This window comes from Diabrotica undecimpunctata, chromosome 9 (genome assembly GCF_040954645.1).
Source record: "Diabrotica undecimpunctata isolate CICGRU chromosome 9, icDiaUnde3, whole genome shotgun sequence".
NCBI lineage: Eukaryota > Metazoa > Arthropoda > Insecta > Coleoptera > Chrysomelidae > Diabrotica > Diabrotica undecimpunctata.
In genome coordinates this window covers 13,581,120-13,605,050 of record NC_092811.1, presented here as the reverse complement: position 1 = coordinate 13,605,050, position 23,931 = coordinate 13,581,120, and the positions used below count along the sequence as shown (strand labels likewise).

At 34.3% G+C, this 23,931-nt stretch overlaps 1 protein-coding gene across 6 annotated transcripts in view; it reads right to left on the bottom strand.

Annotated features, from left to right (window-relative positions):
* Positions 1-23,931, bottom strand: part of LOC140449565 (mushroom body large-type Kenyon cell-specific protein 1-like) — a 477,667-nt gene that overhangs the window by 318,863 nt on the left and 134,873 nt on the right. The window lies entirely within an intron of this gene.

The following is a 23,931-nucleotide window of genomic DNA, read 5'->3' as shown; positions in this document are numbered from 1 at the left end:
TCCTGAAATAATTCTAGCTTCCATAATGTTGGTATAATTATTTGTCGCTAACATAACTGCAATATTTTTTCTAATTCGTGGGCTTGATAACTTTCTCGTAACAACCATGAACTTTTTCTGATCTTTGTTCGCCTAAAAAACTAATTTTTTGGCTTCAGTTTAAAAAACGGTGGAAGCTGTTTGTATATCTCTGGTGAATTGTATAATTTTTGTCAAGATAATCAGCAAAATGCATTAATACTGTAGCGTTTTTAAATAAAACGAGTGGTTCGAATTTATATAAATATATTTATTTATAAGTTTACAGCACGAAAATACTTTATCAACTCCAACTTAATTCATAGAAGGCATGTTTATATATAAAAGTAATTATGTACTGGAACATTCTGGAGTATCCCACCTCTAAATTCGCCTATTTGACGGGTCGATCTCTCTCGCGCTCGAGACATCTGTGGAAAGTTCTCGGCGCTTTAGAGATGCAACCGTTACATGGTCCACGCCGAATGTAACAATACTATCAATCCCTGAGTAACAAAGTCAGTTATTAATTCTGGTTGTGATTTCTAACAGCATATTCCAAGGCGAAGTAAAATGATAATGGGGAAAGAATTTCTAATTATCTTAGACCAGTTTCTATTTGGAATACTTAAACTAGGCACTTAATACAGAAGAAGAATGAGAAAACCTGGAAGACGAAAGAGATGAAATGACGGGAACAGGCAAGAGGGAAGCGGAACCACCAATGATTGTTGCAGTTAAAGATGAAGGTAAAAATCTCATCATCATCATCTTTGGCTCGACAATCCTCTGTGGATCTTGGCCTGCTCTAAGATTCGTCGCCATTCTGTTCGGTTTCTGGCGACATGTTGCCATCTTCTGATTTTTAATATCCGTAAGTCGGTTTCAACTCCATCTAACCACCTAATTCGCGGTCGACCTTTGCTTCTTCTTCCTACAGGTGTTCCTGTGGTTAAAAAGTGGTTGGAAGGTAAAAATCTAGCCAGAAAAAAATCATCCGGAACGGAAAATCTCCAAGCTGAACTATATAAAGACGGTGGTCACGATATTATAATGGCATTACAGCAGCGTAGAAAAGAAATCCCGCCCAAATGATTGGTTACACCATACACAAATAAGGAGATATCTTTGAATGCTCTAACCACAGAGGAATTACGCTTCTATATGCAGCGTATAAAATATTTTATACAGTACTATGTCACCGTATGGCACCATATGCAGAACGGATAGTAGGAAAATACCAGGCTGGTTTCAGAGGTGGTAAATCGACAATTCATCAGATTGGAACCCCGAAACAAATTTTAGAAAAAGCACTGGAATGTGGCATTGATACTCATTACATATTTGTAGACTACAAAGCAGCCTGCGACTCTGTGAATAAAAGAGAAATGTTCAAAGCAATGAAAAAGCTAGTAATACCAAATTAGTTGGAAAATTTAACATAACTAACTCTTGAAAAAGTTGAATGTAAAGTGCGAATTCAAGGGAAATTGTCTGAACCTTCTAAAACAAATAACGGGCTGCGCCAGGGAGACCCTCTATCCCTATACTCTGTTTAATCTGTCTCTGGAAAAAGTAATACATATGTTACAAATGACAACCACTGGTTCAATATATAATAAATAAGTGCAAATTCTGGCCTATGCTGATGATATCAATATTGTTGGAAGAACGGAAAACGCTGTACGAAAGGCGTATGTTGCATTAAAAGGATCAGCAGAAAAGATGGGTTTAATAGTAAACACCAACAAAACGAAACAAATCCTACGACCAGTTGTTATAAAAAATGACATCATTATAGCAGTGAACGAATTTGTATACCTGGGAGCGCTCCTTAACACTGAAAATAATAGTACCGCAGAGATAAACCGCAAAATTTGCACAACCAACAGATGCTATTTTGGGCTAAATCTCCTCCTTAAATCTAGAATTATATCAAGAAATACAAAAATAAAACTCTACAAAACAATAATACGCCCAGTCCTAACATATGATTCAGAGACCTGGGCTCTAACAAAAAGTAATGAAAACATGTTAGGATATTTCGAAATACAAGTACTAAAGCGAATCTATGGAGCAGTAAATGATAATGGAGTGTGGAGAAGACGAAAGAACTTAGAACTTTATAGAATATACCAGGAACCAGATATCGTCATACTATCCACCCTAGACATCCTTTCGACGATAGGACGTCTGAGGTGAATAGGGCATGTAATGCGGATGAAACAAAACGACCCAGCTAAAAAAACGCTTCTTGATAGACCCATGTGTACAGAGAAGAAGACGAGGAACCCAGAATATGGTTCCTTGATAACATCGATGAAGGCATGAGAAATATGGGAATATATGGTTGGTGGAGGAAGGCGAGGAACGACTGGAGAAAAATTCTTAAGGAGTCTAGGACCCACGCAGAGTTTTTAAGCTAGAATGATGATGATGATCCTGGATCCTGCTTGCAAAGAAATCGCTACTCTCCTTTATCTCCTGACCCTTAGAATATTGAATTTTCTTAGTAACCTTAAAATTTTAAAGTTTTTTTCTAAATCATCAATATCAATACCAATATTGATTCGCAAATATGAGCTCTCTTCACACATCTTTGATAATTTTACTAGCTTTTTGGAAACTCTCATGTCTACCTTCACCTTCCTCAGCATAATTACCGTTTACATATACAGATAGTACATTCAGAAGAAAGAAGACTATCATGGCAATTGGTATTTTGCAAACTGCTACTTTGAAAAGATTTGTTGTTGTTGTGTTGAACCACGTACGTAGATTTTTCAGCCAGGAAATCCTTCACCTTCCTGGTCTTCGTTTTCCTTCTACTTTTCTCTAAAGAATTAATTGCAACAACCCATATCTTTCGCTGTTTCTCATGATGTGACCGAGGTATTTGATTTTGACTATTTTTATTGTGGTTAACAACTATTTTCCTTTTTGTATTCTTAATAAATAATAACCAACAAAGGAGGCTGTACTGAAGAAATAAAGCGGCGGTCAGCAATCGCAAAAAGCGCTATGGCAAAATTAACAAAAATTTGGAAAAGCCATGAAATAACTACCGATACAAAAATGAGACTAGTAAGAAGTCTAGTTTTTCCAGTTTTTACTTATGCATCGGAATGCTGGACCCTTACTGAGAAAGACAAAAAGAACATAGATGTATTTGAGATGTACTGCTGGAGACGAATGCTGAGAATACCATGGGTGGCCCGAAGAACAAATGAATCCATACTGGACCAGCTAAACATAAAGAAAAGACTAAGAACACAAATATCAGAACAAATAATAAGCTATTTTGGACATGTCCTTCGAAGAAATGGTCTTGAAAAACTTACCATCCAGGGAAAAGTAGAAGGCAAAAGAAATAGAGGTAGATCTCCCACACGATACACGGACCATATTGTTGCTACCATTGGCGCTCCATTGTCAGAATGTGCTAGAATGGCAGAAGATAGAAAAACGTGGAGGAACATTGGGAAATTTAGTTAATAGCTTCATGATATCACGATACCTGCATCAGGTTAACGACTAAGAAGAAGAAGAAGATTCTTAATAAAACGTCCTGGTATGATATAAACAACTGACACAATTAATCTTAGGATCCAGAATACAGTTTTAGTATTTAAAGATAAAAAGAATAATTTATATGGTTCCTGTCATTATAAATCGGCCAAAATGAATTACGCAATGCACAATTTTGGAAACAGCCGGTACGTTATCACTCGCGATATGTTTGTGCTGCTGATAAGATTAAATGTACATTGGCTGCAATGTCATTTCCAAAAGTGACCTTAATATGTAATACCTTCCGAACTTGAAAAAATAATATTATATTTATCTATTAAGGATCGTATAAAGATAAGACCATAACCACTCTTTTTTTTATTCAAGTTGACATATAGGTATACAAAATTATGTATACTTCATTCACAATTATAAGAACTGACTTATGCAGAATTTAAAAGTATCCCGCTGATAAAGTCGAAGCCATAAAGGGATTTGCCTCTTCAGGTAAATAGTAAAAAGGGCCGGCTTAACGAATTTTATATTTTATTTGTCATTTACATTACATATTTAATTTAAATAAATATCTAGATAATTAAGGGAAAAAATACATAAACTGATGGAGTATTAGAATAAATTAATTATTATATTTTCTGTCTCGATTCTTTATTAAATATATCCAAATTTTGAAAGTCACAAACAATTTTTGTTTTGTTAAAAAAATTGCAAGTGAAATAATAAAATGGTGACGTGAAAATTAAAATGAACTAATGTAGATATATACATATAGCTAAATATGATTATATTTTATACTTCATGTAAGGAAAGAAGTGTTTTAATTGTTAGTAAGGTATAAAGTATGTCTGAAAAAGTTGGCAACAAATGGGAAATTTCTTTATTAATTTCATGAAAAAAACTATTCTTCATAAACATTTCTGCATTTCATAAAAATCAATAATCAATAATCAAATTTATAAAAGTTTAAGTGGTATACACCGAAAATCAAAAATATTGATTTATGCTTAAAAGTGAAGTGCTTTTAAATTTAGGTGCAGCATAAAATGTTATTTTAATTTGGTTGTAGGATTTAAAAATTATTTTTAAATTTAGATTCATGGCCTTTTAATGATGTATCAGTAGGTGCATTAATTTTTAATTTTATTTCTAATTTACCTTACTCAATATACAAAATCAATAAATGTAAAAGTATTTTTGACGTGACAACGTCTTAAATTAGGTTGTGGCTCGGAGTCATTCATGAAAAAGTGTAACGCCCGCTCACGTCTGTTACAGTGAGTCGCCGAACGAGAGAGAGGCCCGCCGGACCGGCGAATGCCTTGCGTCTCTCTCCCACTCAAACATGATCGGTCCGCTGCGCGCGGCACTAGAGAATTAGGCGCGTTGAATCGCTAAAGTTGAAAATCGTTGAAAGTATCGTCAGCTGTGTCTGTAGTGAAAATGTGGAGTGCTTAGATTCGTCATTTACAACAACTACAACAATAAAGGTAAATAATTGTACACTAATATTTCATTATCGTAAACTATGATTGATTGATTAATTGTTAGATTGACACAAAAGTTGAGAAACTGAGTTTATAGGTTATGTCATACTATTGACAAATGTTGATAGTGTTAAGTAAATTATTAGTTTAAATCACTCTGCAATCAATCGTAATTCAGTCGATTGAGAAAAAACAGCGCGTATTGCTAGTCAAACATTTAAAATAACAAATTATAACTTCTAACCTGTCAAAACAGGGCGACCAAACAAACGAACTAAACCGACCAATCACCACGCGCGGAGTTAGAATTTAACTGTGTTTAGCAAGAATTTCAAATTCCAATTTTAGTAAATGTTTTAATTTTCAACTTTACCATTTACATTTACAAATTTTAATTAATTTCAAATTTATTTAGCAAAAATTTGAACCTTCGATCTGAATAAGTGTTTTGATTTTCAAATTGATTCTTTAAAATTAAAAATATTAAAATATATATAATCAGAAGTGAACGTCACATAACATTATCTGTACATATTATTATTTAATATGTAAAATACTGGTAGCAAACAATAACTTCAATGATCGATATCTCCGCAACTAATTGATATATCGAAAAAATTTTTAAATAAATTTTGTAGAAAATAATAAGATCAATAATATAATATAAAATAAATAATATATAATTCATATCAATAAATATTCTACCGAGAAAAAGACGTTGTCACGTAAAATCTTCGCCCGTAAAACCGACTTTACAGGCAACCGATTTTTTTTATTTACTTTTTACTTTAAATGTAATATTTAATTATTAGAAGGCCATGAATCTAAACTTGGACATAATTTTTAATAGCTACAAACATTTTAAAATTACATTTTCTTGCATATCTAAATTTAAAATCACTTTCCTCTTCAGTATTAATTAATAATTTTGATTTTTCCTATCTACCACTTAATATTTTATAAGATTATCTGTTAATGATTTCTATGTGATGCATAACCTTTAATGAAGAATAATTTTTTTTCGTAAAATTATTAATAAAGAATATTTCCCATTTTTTGCCAACTTTTTCAGACATGAAACGGAAAACTTAAACATAACAAGTCAACATGAATAAATATGAACCTTTTAAAACGAGTAAATCGGTACTCAGTTATAGTCTAAAAAAATCATTATGAAATTGACTGGCCAGTGTGAAAACTAGTGCCAATAAAACACAAAACACACACAAAACATTTTCTTCGTTGAGAATAATGATTAATAACAATAATTATGGGAAATTTGTATGTTTATAAAAAGAGTTTTTTGACATTATGCTTGAATGATAATATTTGATCTGATTATATATACCTATATATAGTCGTGCTATGCTTGGCTATTATGCCGGTCCTGGCAGTTTTGGTAGCTGTGATAATTATACAACAATAGAGTATTTACAAGGGATTATTCAGTTTTACAGGTGTTATTAAAATAACTTTTATAATGAGACACTAAATTTCTGGATACAGTATACCTATCTGTAGATTCCTTCAATTAGGTATAAAAAATGTATTGCGCCATAGCAATAATGTTTCTTAATTTGTGCGCCTAGTTTAGACATTTTCAAAGCTATTGGCCTCCGTATCCGACAATGGAAGGTCAGCAAAAGTTCATAGGTTACATTTTCAAATTAAAGATGTCATGATTTTGGAATTACAGAATATTTTAAATTGTCGGTATAAAGTTCAATGAGCAAAAATAATAGCTGTATGTATTTACCCAATTTTTTAAACGTCCTAATTGCTTGAATTTAAAGTACAAGGTAATTTGACAGTTTATTTTCCTTATTTATGTTATTGCAAGAATTTTGTGTAATTTTCGAAGTATTTGTGTTAATTAATTAATTAATTAAATTTATAGTAAACAATAAATATTCAGCCGCAAATGACATATATTATAAAATAAGTTAATTTAAAAATCGATCAAGTAATTTAATAATAAAAAATGGATTAAAACTCGTTTTTTTTTTATTTATTTCATTACAAATTTAAAATTTTCTCGTCTTTCCAAGTTTTTTTTTAATTCAACGTCCATAAGAGAACGGTTCATTGTACACAAAAAACGTTGATAAACATTTTTGTTGAAATTTATCTCAGCTACACTTTTTATTTGAAACATTTTTTTGTACGGCATACAGATTAATACCGGCAAACTGTGTACCGATCTCCCAACTATGGATAGAAATGGGTAACTTAAAAATAAACCCAATTCTTATTAACGCCACTCAAAAATAATACGAACAAAACTTTCTTCTTCTTTAGGTGCCGTCTTCTTAGCGAAGGTTGACGATGACCTCTGCAAAGTCTTCCCTATTTTGGGCTTTCCTTATTAAACTTTAAAAGTCTAATCCTGTCCAATCTTTGATGTTGCGCAGCCAGGTCATTTGTCGTCTACGCAGGCCGAGTCTGCCTTCTATTTTCCCTTCTATAATAAGCTGAAGGAAGTTATACCTGTCGTGTCTAAATATATGTCCAAGATAAGACGTTTTATGCTTTTTGACAATTTCTGTGAGTTCACGTTCTCTATTCATACGCCTTAAAACTTCTTCATTTCTAACGCAGTCGGTCCATGGAATTTTCAGCATACGACAAAATACTCACATCTCAAAGCTCTCTAAACGACAAAACTGTGCAAGAATTAAAATGGGACAAGAAATCACCTTTCCTTTTCAAATAACAAACGGACTAAGACAAGTCTATCACCCACCTTATTTAAAATCTATTTGGACAGATCCTTAGTGAAATGGGTAAAAAAATGTAGAAACAATAACGGTGGAAGAAAACAAGCTATATACACTTTTCTTTGCTGATGACCAGATAGTAATTGCCGAAGACAACTACGATCTTAGCTATATGGTAAGAAAACTGCAAGAAGAATATGAGGTGGCAGGTCTAAACATTGATATGACAAAATGTGAATATCTCTCAGTGGGAACAGATGAAATATGTGAACTAGTCTTGGAAGACGACAAAATCAAAGGCGTACAATCCTGCAAATATTTCGTGGTCATTTTCAACAAGAAAGGAAATAGCGTAGATGAAATCAGGGAAAGAATAAACAAGGGCAGAGCAGCGACCCGTGCCTTAAACTCTCTTCTCTGGCAAAAAACAATTCGACGAGAAACCAAAAAACACATTTACGGTAGTATAGTCCAAAGTATTACACTTTACGGTTCGGAAGTATGGGACGTCACCAAAGCTAATAGAAACAAACTTATGACGACAGAAATGGATTATCTGAGACGAAGCTGCGGTAGATCGAAACTGAAGAGAGTTAGAAATGAACAAATAAGAAACGAAATGAAAATGGAGCGAAATATCAATGATGATATAGCAAGAAAACAATTAATCTGGTTCGGACATGTTAAAAGAATGTCAGAGTACAGATGACCTAGAAGAGTACTGGAAAGGATCCCTCCTAAAAGAAGAAAGAGAGGACGACCACGTAGAAGTTGGCGCAACGATATTGATGAAGCAATGGCGGCAAGAGACTTAGAAGAGGCAACTGCATTTGACAGAAAAAGATGGAAATTGGGGGCGGAGAAGCCGCGACAGCCGTAATAAATCCGTTATTATATTATATCGATTTTTTTTGTTTTTCACCGTTTTTTACATACGAGAAGAGCTTTTAGGGGGAAGTCGGGGGTAAAAGTAATAAACTTTTTGCATCTTTTCGGGGTTCCAAAATTGCATTCTCATCAAAATTTAGCTTATTTGTATGATTTTTAAAGATCATATCTCTGACCTGTACTATTTCTTTGGCAAATAGATGGAAGATATCTCCACATACAATATAAAGACCTCTTTGCTTTGCTTTGCCAGATTGATAACTTTATTTATTATCATCATCATCACCTTTGCGTCCATGAGCACTTTTCAACCAATTTCTTGAGATCGTCAGTCCAACGAGTAGGGGGGTCTTCCTCTATTTCTTCTGTCTAACCTCGGCCTCCACCCAAGTAATCTCTTCGTCCACCTTTCATCACTAAAGCTCGGATTTATAGGCAACAAAAATTGAAGAAAAAGGCGCCTATATAGGCAAAGATTTTTATTAAAAAAGGCAGGAATATTAACATTTAGGCAAAATATAGGCAATAAAGTAATATAACTTATTATTTATTGTACAAAGTGAATTAACGTAATATTAACTTAAGGCAGGTATATTTACACATCATAATCATAACATTAGTATAAATAAACTAGTAACTAAATAACTGTAAATTAATAATTAAACATTGTAACTACTTAAAATTTTATCATTAATAGAAACAACTAAATGTTTTTCAATATTTTCGGTCTTAAAACTATGTCTTCGATCACTTAAAATTAATTTGTACATTGAAAACGAACGTTCGACATCGACAGATGTAATTGGAGCATATTTCAGAGCGGATAATAAATCTGGCATAATTTGAAATTCCTCGGAAAATGTCCCATTCAAAACTTTAGCAACATTAGATAAAAACGAAAAACCTTCATTCTTGTCGAAAACATATTTCATTTTTTTTTTAATTAATTGACCGTTACTTCCAGGTGCCGATTTAATTTTCGTCTTTAAATTATCTATTAATTTTACTGACTCACATAAATTTATCTCTTGTTTTTCTAATAAGGTAATTGTGGTAACTATTAATTTATAATTGTCATTGATATAAGCGAGTTCCTATTTCAATTTGGGATTTTTTATTATTTTTTTTTGCTTCTCGAATGGCTTCGGAAATATCATCATCAAATTATGACATAACTAATTCTATTTCATTGCAGTGTTCAAAGTAAAAAAAACTGCTTCGAGCCAGGTTTTCCACATTGTAATTACTGGTTTAGATGGCAAATGGACACCGGGAAGTCTTTCTTTATATATTTGCACCCTCAACGGAGCCTTTACAAAAACTTTTTTTATAAAATTTATAAAATTATTTACCAACGGAAACAGATTTCTTATTTCTTCAGCAATTCTATTTACCCCGTGGGCTACACAAGTGCAGTGAATTAAATTAGGATAAAAAATCTTTAAATTAGCAGCAGCTTTTAACATATATGCCGCAACATCTGAAAGCATTAAAACTATTTTATTCACTGGTATATCGTTGGGTAAAAAGAGGTTTGTTAAACTATCTTGTATAAATCGACTTATTGTTAAATTGTTTGTTTTTTCCAATTCTTTAACGGCAACTAAATAAGGTTTTCTCGCAAAGTTTTCGTTCAAAATTCCAATCATTAAATTAGCTATATACCTGCCGCATACATCTGTCGTTTCATCCACGACAAAAAATTGCCCTCTAACTCCCGCTTAATTTTTGAAATACATTCCACATAACATTTTTCCACAGTATGTTTTCTCAATGTACTCTCGTCCGGTGAGGATTTATTAAGATAATTTTCGAAAAAGCATTTAAAACTAGGGTTATTAACTTTATATAGAGGAATGTTGGATGCAATCATTATCTGGCATAAATCAAATTAAAATGCGTCTTCCTCCTTTTTTTTTGAACTGCTTAAACTATCCCGCAGAGATATTTGGGCTAACTTTGAAAAAATTTAATTTTTCCAAATTACGTTTATGTAGTGGGGTTCCACAATGCTGGTCAATAAAATATTGTGTGCCCATTTTTATTACAAAATGTCAAGTAGCTTAGGAGATAATGTAAAAAACAATTTTTATTTTGTAACTTCAAAGGGCCGTAACTTTTTTTGTGTACACTTTTGTACTAAGGTAAGTTGGATCCAATTAATTTATTTTTGTACCCGGAATGAGTGATTTAATTTATGACGTACCTTTTTGAAACACCCTGTATAAATATATAATGTGCTGTGAGTTTCTCTTGAGTCTATTATTCTCTTATGAGATCCAAATAGTTTCAAACATATCGTTGACGTCTTTATAATTTTGAGTTATTTAAGTATTGAAACATTTACTATCAGAATTTATCATTTTTTACATGTCATTAACCAATTAAAATTTATCTAATGTACTCAGCTTATCAAATAGTTTTTGATAAAGCAACTTAAAAAATGTTATCGTGAGCCTGGCCGAAATTTCATAACAAAACTATTCGAAATTGATATCGCTCTTAACATTTGGTAACCAAAACTTTTATCTTATCGCTAAAAATAGAGAGCAAGATATTATTTCAACTTTTAGATTGCGTTTAAAAAACTATCGGTTACAATGTTGAATCTAATTTATATAAAATGTTTTATATTTGAATATTATTCGGTAAATCTAATAACTATTAAATTAAATGAAAAGTGTTTAAAGGAAGAAAATATGTCTTTCGTACATAAGATCACAAGAGAAAAAATTTTTCCAACAATATTTTCGACTGGTATGAAAGTTTGTTGCCTGGCAATTTTCACAAATTAAATTGTGAAAGTTAAATCACGAGGCATCAGTCTAGTGATTTTGTCAAAATTTCATAAGCGATAATTGCAAAAAGGCAACAAACTTGAATAAAACTAAAATGCTGTTGTATTCAATTCGGCCCGTAAATTCTACCATAACATCAAATTTCTTCTGGAAAAAGTGAATCTTGCAATTTAAACTCCATTCGCTTAGCTCGGGCATATTTTGACAGATTCATTGTCGGAAATCTACAACACAACAATTCCTACTTCTCAGTATTAATAGCTCAAGTATGCTACTATTGCAGACTTCTTTCTTTAAAAAAAGAAGAATTATTCTAAATAGTGGAAGTGTATACTAAACCCATCAAATTTTGGGTAGTATATATTTAAAAAGTTGCAAATCTTCTTCCCGCCAATGGTGATGCCACCGTTCCAGTCCTCAGTAGCTTTCCGCATGATCCATTCACCACTACTACTACTACTATCGGTTTACAGCGTTCTCCGACGCCTTCCGACTCCTAACCGCAATTCTTCTCTATTCAGCCATAGGCCTGGAGGGATTTCTCTTTCCTCTAGTTCTTTTTCAATTCCCTCTCTCCAGCTTTTTCTCGGCCTTCCTCTTTTCCTTCTCCCTTGTGGTGTCCACGTCAAAATCTGTTTTGGAATCCTGTCATCTGGCATTCTCTGTACATGGCCGTACCATATTAACTGTTTTGTTTTTATGTTATCAACTATTGTATGCTTGACTCCCATCATTTCACGTATTCTCTCATTTGGTATCCGATCTCTTCTTGATCTTCCTGCTGCTCTTCTCCAGAAGTCCATTTCTGTTGCTAGTAACAGTTTCTCTGTTCTTTGTTTCATTTGCCAAACTTCACTGCCATATGTGATTACACTTTTAAGTATGGTGTTGTATATGAGTTGTTTGTTCGCTTTAGATATTGTTTGGTCCCACAGAATTCCGTTCATCATGGATATGGCTTTTCTACCCTGTATGTTTCTGTCTTTTATAGCAGCATCGAGTGTTCCATCTTGAGTTATCCTCATACCCAGGTACTTGTATTCATCACATTGTCTAATTTCTACCCCATCGTCTAATATAATGGACTGTTTTGTCCCTCCAATACACATGGCTTCAGTTTTCTTAATGTTGACTTCGAGACCCCATTTGTTATATTCTTCTATTAGCTTCCGAGTCATGTAACTCAAGTCGTCATGATCCTGAGCAATCAGTATTTGGTCATCAGCGAAACATAAGGTGTACAGTGTAGTCTCGTCATTGAGGAATTCCCATGCCATTACATTTTCGCTTCCACAGCTTGAGTGCTTGTTCCAGATAAATTTTGAAAAGGGTAGGCGAAATACAGCAACCCTGCTTTAGTCCTTTCGTGACCTTAAATCCTTCAGATATCCTTGATCCAGTTTTAATTTTTGCAGTCGTTCCATTATACAGACTTTGAACTGCTTTGATGAGACCATGCTTAATGTTGGTTTGCTGTAGGGTTGACCATAGTTTACTTAGGGGTACACTGTCATATGCTTCACCATAGATGTTAAATAGAATTGGGCTTAGTATGCAGTCTTGTCTCACGCCCTTTGTGACCCTGAAACTATCGGTTAGTTCCCCATTTATTCTAACTCTGGCATAATTGTTATTGTACAGTCTTTTAATTAGCAGTATCAGATGATTGGGGACTCCCATTTTGGACAAAACCCGCCACATTTTACTCCAGTTGACAAAATCGAAAGCTTTACTATAATCTATGAAGCACAAATATGTTGTGATGTTGAATTCTCTGGATTTTTCTACAATCTGCCGTACGTTTAAAATTTGTTCTCTAGTACCACGTCCGGGGACGAAACCTGCTTGTTCCTCCGCAATGTTAGGTAGTAAAAAGGGCTTTATCCTCTCCAAAATTATGTGTAAGAGTATCTTACTGCAATGCGCAATTAGAGCAATTGTGCGATAGTTGCTACATAAATCTTTCGCTCCCTTTTTATGTATGGGAATATATAGTGATTGTGTCCAGTCCTCAGGCCATTTACCTGTCTCCCACACTCTTTGACAAATTTGATGTATTATATCCTTTCCAACGTCATCTAGGGCCTAAATCATTTCAATAGGTATGTTATCTGGACCGGCAGCTTTCTGACTTTTTTGCCATGGGTAGCCCGAAGAACAAATGAATCCATACTGGACCAGCTAAACATAAAGAAAAGACTAAGAACACAAATATCAAAACAAATAATAAGCTATTTTGGACATGTGCTTCGAAGAAATGGTCTTGAAAAACTTACCATCCAGGGAAAAGTAGAAGGCAAAAGAAATAGAGGTAGGTCTCCCACACGATACACGGACCATATTGTTGCTACCATTAGCGCTCCATTGTCAGAATGTGCTAGAATGGCAGAAGATAGAAACACGTGGAGGAACATTGGGAAATTTAGCTAATAGCTTCATGATATCACGATACCTGCATCAGGTTAACGAGTAAGAAGAAGAAGATATTTAAAAAATATATTTTAGTTGTTATAATTTAACATAGCTATTTATTATATGGCGCAGATAATTAAATATTGATTGTCGGTAATTCGCAAAGTTCTATTTTATTTACTATTTAGTTTGTTTACTATTAATATTGGCTATGAGTACGTGTGCTTGGTTGTATAGTAATTTCCAGCCACTTTTAGTCCGTCAAAAAGTAACTAACTTTGCAAAAAAATAATTACTAAATTCACTAGACAGTTCGGATTGGGAATAGCGAACCGAGTATACGACCTCATTGCCTCTTCGAGCAAGTTCAAATGAGCCTAGGTGAAAAAACTTTTTTGTGCTCAGTCGGGGGTTTCCTCGTCGTAGCTTTGGATAATTTTTAATAGTTTTTCGGTGGATAATGCTTTTGAACTGAGTTTTCTTTTTTCTTGAACACTTTGAAGTTGCTTCAGCTTGGTATCTCTGACCAATCTTGCACATTTGAAGGATATATCTGTGTAAGAACTACGAAAATTGGGTCCAAATAGAGCTCCTAGGCCTCTGCGCGTTCAATAGGACATTTTTCGAAACCAATTATTTTATTCCTTTACCTGACTGGCATTCAGATTTTGATTTTTCGTCTGGATTCATTATTTTTGTCCAACATTGATTACGTCTCAATGACGTTTGTCAAACTGACAACAATAGAATTACCAGACACCTTCGTGACGGATCTGTCATAATTTTTGGAGTTTTGACAGTAGGAAACGTGACGTTGCTATGACGTTTTATCATTTAAAAATAGTCTAGTGAAATAGTCGTCAATATACCGACATCCGATATATATAGTAATTAAAAATAGTATTAGAAAACAAAGTAGTAAAGCCTACTATAGGTAGGCTTTACTACTTTGGTATAGCCCTTGAATAGGTAGCCTTAATACTTAAGGAGTACTGGTGCTCCTCTCATCGATCTTTTATCATTTATGTGAAGATTGTACAGATAGTTATGTGACGTAACTTCTTCTTCAATTCTCCTCCATCCTTCTTTGTTGTTTCGGATTCCAAGTTGAGTATACTCTTTGGTTTGTTTTAGGAATTTATCATCCTTTTTAGCCTTATCAAGAAAATTTTTCCTTTTCAGTAACTAAAGAATTTTATTCGTGTATGTTTAACCATTTAAACCTTGGGAAATCTAACGATCTTTTCGTACATAATTTCTAGTTTTGTTTTAGTGATTTTCATTTTAATTTTTTTAATTCTTTTTTATCTGGCCATTTAGGGGTACTCTAGTAGATAATATTTCATGGTAGCTGATGTTAGATCTGGATGAGATTTCTTCTTCTTGTAGTGCCTATTTGTTTTCGGATGTTGGGGACCATCATGGCAATCTGTATTTTGCAAACTGCTGCTCTGAAAAGATTTGTGGTTGTTGTATTGAACCACTTACGTAGATTTTTTAGCCAGAAAATCTTTTGCCTTGCTAGTCCTTCATTTCCTTCTAGGATTAATTGCAGCAGCCCATATTTTTCGCCTCATGATGTGATCGAGGTACTCGATTTTTGCTGTTTGATTGTGCTTAACACTTTTCATCTTGGCATTCTTAATAAGGGATGGCATTAAGTGATTTGACACAATTGTTCTTAGTGCTACAGATTTATGCTATGATGATTTAATAAAACTTTAAATATGTTCTGAAGATCTATTATCAAGCCTGTCATGACAGCAGATCTGTCACGACAGATTTAAAAAAATTTCTGAACGTTAATGAAGACAAATTGTTGCCAATCATACTACTACTATCGGTTTACAGCGTTCTCCGACGCCTTCCGACTCCTAACCGCCATTCTTCTCTATTCAGCCATAGGCCTGGAGGGATTTCTCTTTCCTCTAGTTCTTTTTCAATTCCCTCTCTCCAGCTTTTTCTCGGCCTTCCTCTTTTCCTTCTCCCTTGTGGTGTCCACGTCAAAATCTGTTTTGGAATCCTGTCATCTGGCATTCTCTGTACATGGCCGTACCATATTAACTGTTTTGTTTTTATGTCATCAACTATTGTATGCTTGACTCCCATCATTTCACGTATTCTCTTATTTGGTATCCGATCTTTTCTTGATTTTCCTGCTGCTCTTCTCCAGAAGTCCATTTCTGTTGCTAGTAACAGTTTCTCTGTTCTTTGTTTCATTTGCCAAACTTCGCTGCCATATGTGATTACACTTTTAAGTATGGTGTTGTATATGAGTTGTTTGTTCGCTTTAGATATTGTTTGGTCCCACAGAATTCCGTTCATCATGGATATGGCTTTTCTACCCTGTATGTTTCTGTCTTTTATAGCAGCATCGAGTGTTCCATCTTGAGTTATCTTCATACCCAGGTACTTGTATTCATCACAGTTTCTAATTTCTACCCCATCGTCTAATATAATGGACTGTTTTGTCCCTCCAATACACATGGCTTCAGTTTTCTTAATGTTGACTTCGAGACCCCATTTGTTATATTCTTCTATTAGCTTCCGAGTCATGTAACTCAAGTCGTCATGATCCTGAGCAATCAGTATTTGGTCATCAGCGAAACATAAGGTGTACAGTGTAGTCTCGTCATTGAGAGGAATTCCCATGCCATTACATTTTCTTTTCCACAGCTTGAGTGCTTGTTCCAGATAAATTTTGAAAAGGGTAGGCGAAATACAGCAACCCTGCTTTAGTCCTTTCGTGACCTTAAATCCTTCAGATATCCTTGATCCAGTTTTTGCAGTCGTTCCATTATACAGACTTTGGACTGCCTTGATAAGACCATGCTTAATGTTGGTTTGCTGTAGGGTTGACCATAGTTTACTTAGGGGTACACTGTCATATGCTTTTTGTAAGTCTACGTACATCAGGTGAACTTCTTTATTGACGGCTGTTTTTGTTTCAATAACTTGCGTAATAGAGTACAGGTGGTCTACTGTGGATCGCCCAGCTCTAAAACCAGCTTGTTCCTCTGCTTCGTAATCTCTATAGTCATTTTCTATTTTGTTCTTAATAAGTTTCCCATACATCCTATTTATTGTGCTGTTTACCGCAATTCCTCTGTAATTTTCACACTGATCCTTGCTGCCCTTTTTGTGGATAGTTGACATGATAGATAATTTCCACTCTTTTGGTAATTCGGCTCCATTCAAGCAATCTTGAAAGAGTTTTCTTAACTGTTCCTGGAGTTTGTCTGTACCGGCTTTCACTAATTCTGCAGGGATGTCACCAGGACCAGGGGATTTTCCATTTTTCAGGGATTTGGTTATTTCTTCCATCTCTGATTTACTTATTTGTAATGGTGATGAATTTATACGTATACCTGTGGAAAACTTTACGTGAATTAGGATTCGTTTATGAGAACAATAAAAAAAACTGCGCTCATAAAGAAAGAAGAAACTATTTTTTGGAGGAGGCAATATTTAAGAAACAAGATAAACTGGTTACATATGCTCGTCAGGCATTTACGGAAGGTTTGTCTACATATTGGAAGAGATAATGGATTTGTTGATGGAGGCTTGCTAGATTTTATTTCAAATTCTACGAACGACTACCATGAAGAAATGACTGTTAATGTTTTTAAGGAACATTTTGGTCAAATGCTAGGTTTATTACCTACCAATACCGTAATGCCAGTTACCATTTAAGATTAAAGGAACCGTTACCTAACACTAAATAGAGAAAGCAATAACTGTTGGATTGGCTAATAACCAAAGAAATATTAGTACCAGCAGGAGGTTTATTCAAAAAAAGTTATTTTAGCTATGCAAATAATATTCACCAAAACTTAAGAAGTATAGTGTAGATGAATAAACAAAAGAATGTGGAGTTAAAGTGTTGCGATTACTACCTTATCATTGTAAACTTAAACCCATAGACCTAATCTAGGCTCAAATTAGGGAAATAATACATTTAAATTTCAAGATGTTTGTCAACTATTATTTGACTCCATATCAAAAGGTTCATCTGCCAATTCTCAAAAAGCTATAAGATGTGGCATAGCAGAGGAAGAAACCTTTAGAACTACCTTCTACCTACCTAAGGCATTTTTAAACTACATATCTTTACTATAAATATATGGCCGGAGCGAATTTACCTGTGACCTTTTCTGACCGCCGGAACGAACTGCTATATGCCCATAGGGATGAAACTTCACAAAAGCTGGCCTGATGTTATTAAAAAGAGTACAACAAAAATACTAATTTAAATACACATATGTCCAAAAGTTTGGAATATTGGAATATTTCATCTTTTTTTTGATTTTTATATTATATAAACACTTCTGAATAAATCTCAAAACCAGATAAACGATATGCAAAAAAATTATTTATTCTCTTGGAGTGAAAAACGTCCAATATACAACTTATATTTAAAAATAAATTAGTATAGAAAAAAATAATTTTTAATAAAACTAATAATTAATATTTCCTCCGTTAACCTGTAGGCGATTTGGCATGATGCCGATTAAGTGGTCGAGTTGGGCTTGCGGAATTCTCTCCCATTCTTCTCTTTTAGTTATCGAAATGTAATAGGGGGATTGTTTCGCTTCTTGATGCGTGTTTTGATAATGTCCCAAGCATGTTAAATAACGTTCATGTCGGGGGAATTCGAGGGCCACTGTAATGTAGATATTCCTTCTTCTTCCAGAAAATTGTGTACTGCTGCTGTTCGATGAGGAGGTGCGTTGTCATGCATAAACACAAATTCATCACCTACTGCTCCTCTGAATAGACGTACGACAGGATTTAAAACTTTCTCGATGTACACAGCACCAGTGACTCTTCTCTCCAGAACCAGCAGGCGCGTTCGTGTAGCACTCATAATACCACCCCAAACCACAATACTGTCACCATTAAATGGGACACGCTGTTGGGCTATTTCTAGTCGGGCATGTCGTTCTAGGGCCCTCCAACCCAGTATTCTTCGCGAATCAGATACCAAGCAAATTTTTGACTCAACAGAGAACACCACGTTATTCCAGTTAGGACCACGATGCACCATTTCTTTAGCCCATTGCAACCTTACTATTTTGTGTTAGTAGGTTAGTATAGGAATACGTAGCGGTCTTCTATGATACAAATTTACCGCATTTAGTCGGCGTGTTATTGTTTGCCGTGAAATATTCAGTCCTTGAAGCCTAGAAATTTCTCTGGATATACCACTTGTAGATTCCAGACGATTTCTACGAGCTATCGATGTTATTTGCCGGTGCAGCTGTTGTACATCGACTTCTACCACTTCTCGGACGATCCTTGACGTCATTTGTATCTTGGATTTTTTTTTTATTTTCGATATAGCACTCTGAGTAACATCAAGAATATTCTTGATATAACTTTGACTAAAGCCCTATTTTAACAAAGTAATTACTCTAGATCTGTCAAAATGATATCACGTTTCTTCTTCTTCTTAACATGCCATACACCAAAGTGCGTAGGCGACTATCTCATTACTAGAATTCTGTTCTTGGCGGCGTGACACAGCTCGCCTGTATTGTGCTTTCCTGTCCATTCTTTAATATTTCTTAACCAGGATAATTGTTTGCGGCCGGCTCCTCTCCTACCTTCGATCTTCCCTTGTAGGATTAACTGTGGTATTTCATATTTTGCTCCTCTCAATATGTGCCCAAGGTAACCAATCTTGCGTTTTTTAATTAATTTAAAGAGTTCTCTTTCCACGCCGGCTCTCTTAAGGACGTCATCGTTTCGAACTCTATCCACCCAAGGTATGCGCATCATTCTTCTTAATGACCACATTTCAAATGCTTCAAGTTTGTTGATAGATGTTTTTTTCAAAGTCCACGTTTCCATGCCATAAAGCAAGATGGACCATATGTAGCACTTGACCATTCTGTAGCGTATTTCGAAATTTAGGTTTTGATTACATAGGAGCGGTCTGAATTTCACAAAAGCTTGTCTTGCCATTTGTATTCGGGTTTTTATCTCTTGTTGTGGATCCGATTGGTCATTGATTGTGGTGCCAAGGTATTTAAAAGTTTTCACGCGTTTTATGCGATCGTCACCTATGCATATTATCGGGTTTTCTGGAGGGTTTCTGCTAATGACCATATATTTCGTTTTCAAAATGTTGATTTTGAGGCCATATTTCTTACCTATGCTATTCACCCTATCAAGTAATAACTGCTAATCTTCCAAATTATCAGTTATAATCACTGTGTCGTCCGCATAGCGTAGGTTGCTAATTGGTATGCCGTTCACCTTAATGCCTAATTCCGTGTCTTCTAATGCTTCCGCAAATATATTTTCAACATATAAATTAAAAAGCATCGGAGAGAGTATGCAGCCTTGGCGGACACCTTTCCGGATTTCAAATTCATCCGTATATTGGTCTTGATCAATCCTCACCTTTGCCATTTGGTTCCAGTATAGATTCTGAATAATTCTGATCTCCTTCTGGTCAATGTTGGCCCTATGTAGTAGTTCCATCATGATATCATGTTTAACATTGTCAAATGCCTTCTCGTAGTCGATGAAGGTGAGGTAGACATCTTTTCGTTGATCTAAACAGTTTTGTATTAAAGTGTTCAAACATAAAATTGCCTCTCTTATTCCTAGTCCTCCCTTAAAACCGAATTGTGTTGACCCGCTAAGTTCTTCTAGTATCTTGTACATTCTTGAGTGTAATATCCTAAGGAAGAGTTTCAGCAAGTGACTCATTAAACTGATTAAGCGGTGTTCATTGCATTTTGTGGCATTAGCTGTTTTTGGGATCATCACAAAGGATGGTTGCAGCCATTCTCGCGGAATGTAACCAGTATTATAAATTCTATTGAACAGCTTTACCAAGATTTCGATATTCTCCTCGTCTAGTAGTTTTATTGCTTCTATATTAATTTCATCTTGACCTGTTGCTTTATGCATCTTTGTGGTTCTAACTGCATATTCTATTTCACTTCGCATTATTGATGGCCCTGATAAGTTTTCGGAAGGAAGTTTGCGCGTTAGTTGTGTTGGTCTTTCGTCATTAAAAAGTCTTCCTGCGTATTCTTTCCACGCCATTGATATCTCCTCTTCTGACTCTATGTATTCGTTTCTGTCGTTGCGTATTCTTGTTTTGTGGTGGCTTTTGTGTATATTCGATATTTCTTTGATCTTCTTATGTAGTCCAAAACTATCTCCTTTTTCCTGCAATTGTTCTATTTCGTTGCACCTTTCCACCATCCAACGTTCTTTTGCTTTCTTAATTTTCTGGCGAATTTCTTTGTGTATCTGTTTGTATTTATCTTGATTACGTTGTTGTTTATGTTGCCTTCGCTTTTCCATTAGATCCATAATTTCGTCCGTCATCCATTCGTTATGCTTTCTCTTCCTGATCTGTGTTTTAACTTCCCTGTTTACTGCCAGAATCGTTCCTTTAATATCATTGACCATCTCTTCGATATCATCATTTTGTTCTATTATTCGCATTCTTTCATTAATTTGATTTGCATAACTCTTCTTCAGATTTTCGTCTCTCATCAGTTCTCTTGTATTTATAGGCGTGCTGGTGTTTGTATTTGTTCTCTTAATTTTTGCTAGTTTTAACCTCACATCTGCTATTAGCAATATCAGCACCTGGATATGCTGCGATTCTTTTGATAGCGTTACGAAATCTTCTGTTTATTAAAACGTAGTCAATTTGGTTTCTAATTATTCGATTTGGACGGTCTCCTGGTGATTTCCAAGTATATAACTTACGAGGTGGGAGCTGAAATCATGTGTTCATGACGACAAAACCGTTCTCCTGGCAGAATTCACACAGCAGGTCGCCTCTTTCATTTCTAACTCCAAGGCCGTACTCTCCAATTATGTCTTCATATCTTCCTTTACCCACCTTGGCGTTAAGGCGTTAAGGATCACGTTTCTAGGCATTTTTAAATGGCTCAATTCAAATTTAAACAAAGACTGAAATAATGTGTAAATACGCTAATCAGTTGAATGTGACCAAAATCATAAAAAAACGATTCAAATTTTTTATCATTTTCATTTAAAAATGCTTTAGAATGAATATCAACAACAGTTTTAAAACCACCATAGGCATAAATATATTATTTGTACGTATTCCAAACTTTTGGACATGTGTGTAGAACCAAATCGGCAATAGTGAAAAGTATTAAATGAGCATTGGGTCAAGGATGCATTGTAAATGATGCAGTTAATAAATGGTCATAATCCTAATCATGAATGTAATAATCACACCTAGATAATTCCTAACGGTAATAGACCAACAGTTTTACAAGCCTATAACATCTCTACCGATTCAACGAACCAAATGATAGTTAAAACCACCTAATAAATTTTGAGAGTAGTTCATTTCGACTAAATGAACATGACCTCTGTGTCGTTTAATAAGGAATTAAAATTATTTCGCTGGTCTATTTATTTATCTGTGTCTGGCCTGCGACCGACAAATAATTAGGATTTTAAGTTCCTCCCATTTTAAACTCACATTCACTATCATCATGTGTCACCCGACAACATGGTAAATACGCATTAGGCAGGTACGGCTTTTAAAATTTAACAAATACATTTTTAAATCTCAAAAATATGTTTTCTTCTTGTTCATGATGCTCTTTAAGCTTCTTTTTACAACTTTTTTTCCTAGATCTTATTTCCCTTTTTTTGCCATTTTTCTGCCACTCTCGTCATATTGTTTAGCTTTTCAACAGTTCACTAATCAAAATTTATAATACATCTACAAGCCTTGGAGTAGGGGTTCACTCGGACAGAACTTTTTCATTAAAAAAGCATCTAGAAAGTTTTATAGTAATAGCTGCTTAGCTTAGTTGATCCTGTGGTAAGTACTGTGCGCCGGTTTGACTAGATAATATTTATATAAGGAATCTAGATACGCAGCTTAATAAAGCAATAATATATCATTGTATGTAACCATGTAATAATATAATTAGTTTCATTTGGCAGGAGACGATTGCGCTGATGGTAGATGGTACTTACTATATTTCGATTTTGATTAGGGGCCCTTTAAGCTATGAGCACCATTGCGCTGGCAGCAGATTTAATCCTTGGAGCACAATAATAATTAGGTACGTACTTACAGCTTAAATCTAATTAATTAGCTGCACATATCTCAAAGAAGAGTAACAAGAGCTGTACATATCACAAACAAAGATAAGTCTGTTTCCATTTTCATATTTAACTAAATATGTAAATAGTACTGTAAATCATTTACTGGTAAAAAAAAATAAATCGGCTGGATACAACACAACCTGGAGTCTTGAGAAATAAGATTACCAAATTAAAACCTAATATAAAGCCTTTGTGCAGACCCTTTATCTCACTCAATTAAAATAATAATTCAGTATAGGAAAATCTATTAAATTTATTTGGAATTTGAGTTTTAGTTCTTCATTACATGGTTTGAAAATTTACTTAGGTACTGTATTTCGTTAACAATTTCCTTGTGATTTCTTTCTAAAACCTATCATTTAAGTTTCTTAAGTAAATAATTCAATTTTTTAATATTAAAAATTATGTATATTACATAAAAATTTTAAATAAGACTTATGTGGGGCATGGGGGACAAAAAGATACTGCTTTAACTTAAAATGTTAAAGGTGACTTCAAATTGCCTCCAATCACATGGTAAAGCTTTATTAAATTAAAACTCTATATGCACATAACTTCCAGTGACCAAAATGATTTACCCCAAGCTATAGTGCTTTAATTGTTCCAGATAAAACAACCAAAAAAATATTACAGCAAAAATACGGACCTAAAGGAACATATTGCGTGAATCCAAAAATAAGCTACCCGAATGCTAAATATGGGAGAAAGAGATTAGGACGCCCAGGGAAGAGATAAATGGAATCGGCAAAAAAAAATGAAAATAAAATTTGCGTCGGCGACTGGAATTTTAAAAAAAGATCGAGAAAGTAGTAGAAGATAACCAAAAATTTGAAAGACAGTATATTGTGTATAAATTCCAAAATTAATTTCTTGTGACACTTTCCCTCTGTGAACGTAGACTATAATTTCAGTGATTTTTTATAGGCTTGTCTGTATTTTCAATAAGGCATTTCCTTT